A 7,433-nucleotide genomic window follows, 5' to 3' on the forward strand; every position below is an offset into this window, starting at 1 on the left:
AGAATAACTTTCATCTTTTCTTCAACTGAATACTGTTTCTGTGCTGTTTTTATGTATTTTAAAGAGTTGGCAGTCAACATTAAAACTGCTGGATGATAGATATTCTTCATTCTTTATGACAAACAAGATAATGTGAATTACAGAATGTACAACATTTTTATAATGTATCAATTGCGGTGTACAGCGTTTATTATGAGGGGGTAGCATCCACAGCTCAGTACTCACTACTCAATACTCATGAGTACTTTTAAATAGGCTACTATTTTACTCTTACTCAAGTAGTTTTTTTGGACAAGTACTTTTACTCTACTCGCACTACATTTTTTGGAAGGTAATGGTACTTTTACTTGAGTATATTTTTTCAGTACTCTTTCCACCACTGCAGGTTTGTCTCCCTTGTCATGGAAAAAGCTTGATATTGCAGATGAAGTATAAGTATCGTCATGCTCTGAAAGTCTTACACACCGCTGAACGTGCAAGCCATTCAAAGGTTTGCTCACCCAGGATATCTGCAGACTTCTTCCTCTCTATAATCTGGATGTCCCATGATCCTTCTGGGATTTGAGTTATGAAAGAATAGCCTTCGAAGAAAGAGTTCACTTAATTGATGAATTTACACAGAACCATTGAATATGAATGCCATTCAACCAAACACTGAACTGGCATTACCTAGACTAGAAGCCCCGCGGCGAAAGTTCCCAGTAATGCGACTGCAGCTGCTCCCATCTCCCTGACACACGCCACACTTATCCAGAGTGTTGGGGGAGAAGAGGACACCATCACATCCAATGGGCTGCAAAGGTACACATCAGCTTATAAGTTAAGATCACATGCCTGAGAAAAGTAATATAAGGATAAATCGTACAGCAATATAAGCCACTTACTTCACATCTCCCATTGACACACACGCCCCTGTAGTTGCTGTACTTGCAAGATGTCCCATCACGTGCAGGTACCATCAACTGTCTTTGACCATCAGAGGTGGTGCAGTGCAAGTCACATGGATTACTGGAGATATGAACGTAGTCATCTACAGGAATATAAACAGAGTTCATTGTTTTAACGTAAATGATACCTTCAGAGCACAGCTTCATTAAATAAAACGGTTAATACCAGGATAGAGAGGTTTCCAGTGGTAATTTTTTCCATTGTAAACCTGAGAGTTGAATGACCAGCACTGCTCTTCTCTGAAGCTCCTTCCTGTAGAAGGACATTCCTGTAATTCACAGAAAGAGAGTCAATTGCATGCAGCTGAATCTCGCTTTACAGTCTATTTGGTTGCAACAGACATTAAAACTGGCAAAAAAAAAAGCTAATTATGCATGAATTAATGGTAAGCCTCAGGTGGAAGTGGAACGTGAGGCTCGCTGTCAAGTCAGGCATCTGGGATGTATTTCTGTTAGACATGCACTGTGAATGTGTGTGAGAGAGGAAAGGAAAGACGGATACTTTGAGCTGACCTTTGCATTGCAGAGATGATACTTCTTTGCATTGCCTGTGCATGTCATGTTGTCTTTACCGGTTGTTGTTTTCTTTCTTTGAAAGAAATTGTTTCAGTTTAGTAGCAGTTGAATACAACAGGACATTTATTACACTCACAAAGTTTTTCCCAGTGCTTAATAAAAAAATGACATGATTTAAGATTAAGGATTAGAAATGGTTCAAGGAAGAAAACTAAAACAAAAAGTGGAACAAAAACATTGAATTTGAGTAGGCTAACTTATGGATGCCCCAAAAAAATCATGCTGGGATAAATCATAATTATGACATAAAAAGTTGAAATTCTGAGATAATACGTCAAAATGGAAACAAAAAGTTGGATACAAGTAGGACATAAGTAACATTTTTGTCATAATTATTGCTTAGTATCTCACAATTATGATTTAGTATGTCATAAATTTGACATTTTACATCATAATTATGATTTAGTATGTCCTAATGCTTTTTATCCTATAATTTAAACTTTTTATAATTATGACGTTTTATCTTATCATGACTTAGTATGTCATAATTTCGACTTTTATACAATTATGACTTTTTATCACATAATTATGTCTTTGTACAGCATGTCACAAAAATGACTCGTCTCATGTTCTAATAATTATGACACTTTTATCTCATAATTGATTTAGTATGTCATAAATTTGACTTTTTTTCTTATCAGTTTGACTTAGTATGTCATAATTTCACCTTTTTATATCTCAGTTATGATTTACTAAAACATGACTTTTTTCTTATGTGGTGGAACTGGGTTGCAAGCTAACTATTTGCTGTATTTTGCAGGTGGGGTGGTGTCAGGGAAACCTTGTGCAAACATTCTTCGCATAGAATTTATCTTGCAGAAAATCTTACCGACATTATAAACAGTAACAGATTGTTATAAAATGTAATATGTGAAGCTGATGTTTTGTGTGACAGCCGCTGACCTTTGCTGTAGACAGTGTCTTTCCTGTGACATGACGCCTCCTCCACAGGTACGAGTGCAGGCAGTCCATTTTGTCCATTCTCCCCACCAGTATGTGATCACCTCCAGCCCGTCCTCTAGACTGTTAGAGGCAACACCCTCTTCCTTTGGCAAATAAAGAGTTCATTTTAGAAAATTACCATTGGAGATCGACATCTATGCTAAGAGCAAGCTATAACATTTCTTATATTTTTTATCTTTGAAATAGAGTATTACAATATACAGTGGGTACGGAAAGTATTCAGACCCCCTTAAATTTTTCACTCTTTGTTATATTGCAGCCATTTGCTAAAATCATTTAAGTTAATTTTTTTTCCTCATTAATGTACACACAGCACCCCATATTGACTTGATTAGGAAAGCCACACACCTGTCTATATAAGACCTTACAGCTCACAGTGCATGTCAGAGCAAATGAGAATCATGAGGTCAAAAGGAACTGCCTGAAGAGCTCAGAGACAGAATTGTGGCAAGGCACAGATCTGGCCAAGGTTACAAAAAAATTTCTGCTGCACTTAAGGTTCCTAAGAGCACAGTGACCTCCATAATCCTTAAATGGAAGACATTTGGGACGACCAGAACCCTTCCTAAAGCTGGCCGTCCGGCCAAACTGAGCTATCAGGGGAGAAGAGCCTTGGTGAGAGAGGTAAAGAAGAACCCAAAAATCACTGTGGCTGAGCTCCAGAGATGCAATCGGGAGATGGGAGAAAGTTGTAGAAAGTCAACCATCACTGCAGCCCTCCACCAGTCGGGGCTTTATGGCAGAGTGGCCCAACGGAAGCCTCTCCTCAGTGCAAGACACATGGTGCTGTGTGTACATTAATGAGGAAAAAAAATTAACTTAAATGATTTTAGCAAATGGCTGCAATATAACAAAGAGTGAAAAATTTAAGGGGGTCTGAATACTTTCCGTACCCACTGTACACAGCAAAAAACATTTTTTCTTGTTTTTAACATAAATCTAGTGAGACGTGGGTTTTGATTTATTACAAAAAAACTTGTGAGAATATTACAAACCTGTCCTCTACTTGAGAGATTGCCCAGAGACAGAGCTAGCGTTACAAGACCAAGCAGCACCAGACTGCTCTCCACATACTGGGCCCTTGACCAGATCCTCATCCTGCAGGGAATGAATGTTTGGAGAAAAGAAACGGAATCATCTCTCGAAAGGTTTAATTATTTTTTTACAGATCTGAGCACAAAGGAGCTTCAGTTCAAGTCTGCTATATCTTCTAAGGATATCTTTGAATGGATGACAGTGAGTGTAGACTATTCCATAGAACACTCTTAAAGGGGTCCTATTATGCTCTTTTACAAAGTCTTGATTTTGTTTTGGGGGTGTACTAGAACAGACTCTCATACTAGGTTGTTCGAAAAACACATTATTTTTCACATATTTTACATTATTACAACACCTCTCTCCCCAGGCTGGCATGAACGGCTCGAATAGTTCCTGTATCAAATGAAGGCCCACCTTCTGAAATACGAAATGTGCTGTGATTGGTTAGCTGGGCCAGTGTGTGTTGTGATTGGCACCACTCTGTGTCTGGTCGGGAAATGTCATGCCCCTTACCATAGCCAGTGTAAATATTGCATCAATATCAAATCAATTTGAGCGCGATTTAAACCCGGATGATTGTAACCACTCTAAGTCTGTCTGCCTTGGGAAAGCTAGCGTGTCTCAGACATAGTGATAATGCCTTCTCTAGTGCACTCTAGTGAAAAGCATAATAGGACACCTTTAAAAATAAAGGTTCCAAAAAGGGGTTTTCACAGCGATGCCATAGAAGAGCCAGTTTTGGTTCTCCAAAGAACCTTTCAGTGTTTTCACAGTTCTTAAAAGAAGCTTTTTTTTCTTAGCGTGAAGAACATTTTTAGTAACCTAAAGAACCTTTTTCCACTGTAAAGAACCTTTTGTGGAATGAAAAGGTTCCATGGACGGTAAAGCAACATTTTTGGTTCTCTAAAGAACCTTTTATTGAACGGTTCTTAAAAGAACCTTAGAACCTTTTTCTGTTATAAAGAACCTTATTTTTTGCACTGAAAATACACTTGGCTTAAAAATATTAGGGGCATGTGCCCTCTCAGTTTGCATGGGCTTGACAGTTTTGTTGGCAGGAACACATGAAATACAGTGAAAGAAAGTATGAGATTCTCTAAGCTTGTATTCAAGTGACCAGTGACGCAACTACTTACACACACATAGCTGCATTCAGATATAAGGCAACACCACCATAAAAAAAAATCACCAAATCACACGAAGTTCTCCAGTTCTCCTCCATCTCATGTCTCCTCATCAGACCTGCACCTCCAATTAGGTATAGGCTCCTTAAAGTAAGCAAACGGATCGTCTCACTCTGTTTGCAGTCTGGCTTTTCCTGGCACTAAATATTGGTGACAGGTGTCTTAAACTACCCACTGGAGCACCTGGAGTTCATTATCCACCCCAGACACAGCTGGAGCAGCGACAGCTCGCCAAACACTCGTCTCCCACAGACCACGGAGCGAGGCTGCGACGGCCGAGACAGACCTTCCTCTTCTGAGCTTCCCAGGCTACGAAAGAGAGTAAACACAGGCTAACCCCCTTCCCCCTCCCCTGGGGCCTCCGCTCAAGGGAAGAGGGGTGTTTTTCTTTCCCTGGCAGCAGACAGACAGCAGGGTCGTTCCCCATTTGGGGAGGCAAGCCCTGTCTATGAGCTGGAAGCAGACTCATCTTTCTCTGGAAGAGCTTCTGGTCACAGGGACCAGACGCAAGGATTCCTCAGTTCTCAGCAGACTTCTCATGTCTCAAAATCACTGTTGCAGCTTTCTATCAAACAGGTGAAGGGTACAAACCCACAGCAGGAGGACAGTTAAGACGAGGTCAAGCATGCAAGTGTTGAGAGACCAGCAACAAGTGTCATGACACAGATTTATACAGATGAAACTGAAACATCGAGAGCAGATAAAACCATCAAATTTACATTTATGTCAAAAGAATTTCAATCTATGGATTTGATCCTTTACCTATTTATCCATTTTTGTGACTCACTTTTTAATGTGTAAAAAAGCATTTCCTGTGAGTGTGTGATAGACTTCTGATTTATTAGTATTTATTGTAGGTGAATAAGAGTAAACTGTAAAACTATTCGCACTACAAACCTATGTGTTTATGATTAAAGCAATACATTTACTGAACAAATACTGAAAAAAATTGGTGCGGAATTTACTTTGAATCCATTTTCACTCAGAAACTGAAATTGCATCAAGTGCATAATGAACTAAAATAACCGGAAGTAGCTGACACCAGAAGCCTTAGTTGCTCTCTGGATTACACGCCTGTCTGGAATACTTGATTCTGATTGGTTAATCGCAGCAATTAGCAGTCAAATATTTCCTAATATTCACATCATCCATGGCAATAGTGTATATTATTCCACTCTTCTGGGTAACTTTCATGGCTGTGGTCTCACACCACAGACTCACTCTTTATGGTTTCATACAAACGCAGATGGTTTCATCTTTTGTCTCAGTTATCAACTCCAGTGAAAATGACTTTGGAAGACTCCAGTGTTTATATGACTGTAATATTTTTAGAGTGTTCATCTTGTTGCTAGGCAGATTGTTTTGTACATTGTAATGAACAATCATTTTTTGAAGCTTTTGGAGACTATATGACAAATTATAAAATCATTTTGACAGTTGTTTATGATCATGGATTCTATTTATATGCCGAACAGCCAAGTACATTCATGATCACAAAGTAAGAAGTAGTTGAAATAGAATTTTGTCCTGGAGCTCTTTACTTTATAGTGGCTCTATCTTCCTCATTTAGTTGCTTGGCTCCTGTCTACACATAAGCTGCTCACTGATTTCTTGTGGTTCTCCTCATCAATTTATCATTCATGATGATTTATTTATGTAAGTAGCTATTTTCACGATTAATATCAGATTAATTTACCTCTTGACACATTGTCAAAACCACACATTCATTTTCTAGGGGTTTTTCAATTGGACATTTCAAAACATGACTTAACAGAGCTAAATATATCATCTTACATTGACTTCTCAATAACAAACAGCGTGACCTCACTGCAAAAGCCCCATTTCCATGTATTTATTACAGAATTGATCATTCACAAAGCGTACCAAGAACATTGTCTACTTTGGACTTAAAGTAAGTCTCAGCTGTTCTCTGCAGCTGGACCCAAAAAGAAAAAAATACAGTGCCACAGTACTATCACATGATTTTCCCTGGATGACCATTACTGTCACTTTATTTCTCTTTCATCCAGTTCTTTGCATCAGCAGAGCTGTTAGCACTGTTTGTTTGAGTTTGTGGAACAAGTGTCTAGTCTGCTTGGCTTCCCATGCTCTTTCCCAAAACATTCAGCACGATTCAGCAAAATGGACACACACACACACAGAGTCAGTCACACAGTAAATATTTGCCCTTACCTGCAGTCCAGGGGCAGTGTTGGAGCTGAGTGCTGCTTGGACAGTGTGGGTGGTGCTGGTGCAGTGGTGGTTTCTAATGGTGTGTTCTGAGGATGTGCCTTGTAAAGAGGGTAAGGTGTGCTCCTGCATCCCTCCTCTCCCCCTTCCTCCCTTCCTCTCCTCCTCCCTCCCGCTTTCTTTCCTTCAGTCCCAGCAGGAAGAGAGTGGCAGCGTTTGGGAACGCCTACGTGAAAACACTTTCCCGGCTGGTGCCAAGCTCATGGGCTGCCGCTGCTGTGTGGTGGAGCGGAGCCACAGTGCCACAGACTCAGCCAAGCTGCTGTCTACTGGTCTCAGCTCGCAGACAGACAGGGAGGAAGTTGCCATTTCCCACAGAGAAGCCCCCACCGTACCCCTCCTCATCACATCGGTCCATTCACCCTCCACACACACACTTTGTCTATGCCAGATCATCCTCTCTTGTGTTTCCCGCTGTGCAGTAAGTCTGTCTTACCTTGCATGTTCCACTGCTGTTGAGAGACCTATCGGTACC

General features: G+C 40.1%; 1 pseudogene; it reads right to left on the minus strand.

Annotated features, from left to right (window-relative positions):
• LOC107720197 (ADAMTS-like protein 2) overlaps positions 1–7,162 on the minus strand; it is a 30,740-nt pseudogene extending 23,578 nt beyond the window's left edge.
• Positions 7,163–7,433: the final 271 nt, after the last annotated feature.

This window comes from Sinocyclocheilus rhinocerous, unplaced genomic scaffold (genome assembly GCF_001515625.1).
Source record: "Sinocyclocheilus rhinocerous isolate Xijiao unplaced genomic scaffold, SAMN03320098_v1.1 scaffold62, whole genome shotgun sequence".
Taxonomy (NCBI): domain Eukaryota; kingdom Metazoa; phylum Chordata; class Actinopteri; order Cypriniformes; family Cyprinidae; genus Sinocyclocheilus; species Sinocyclocheilus rhinocerous.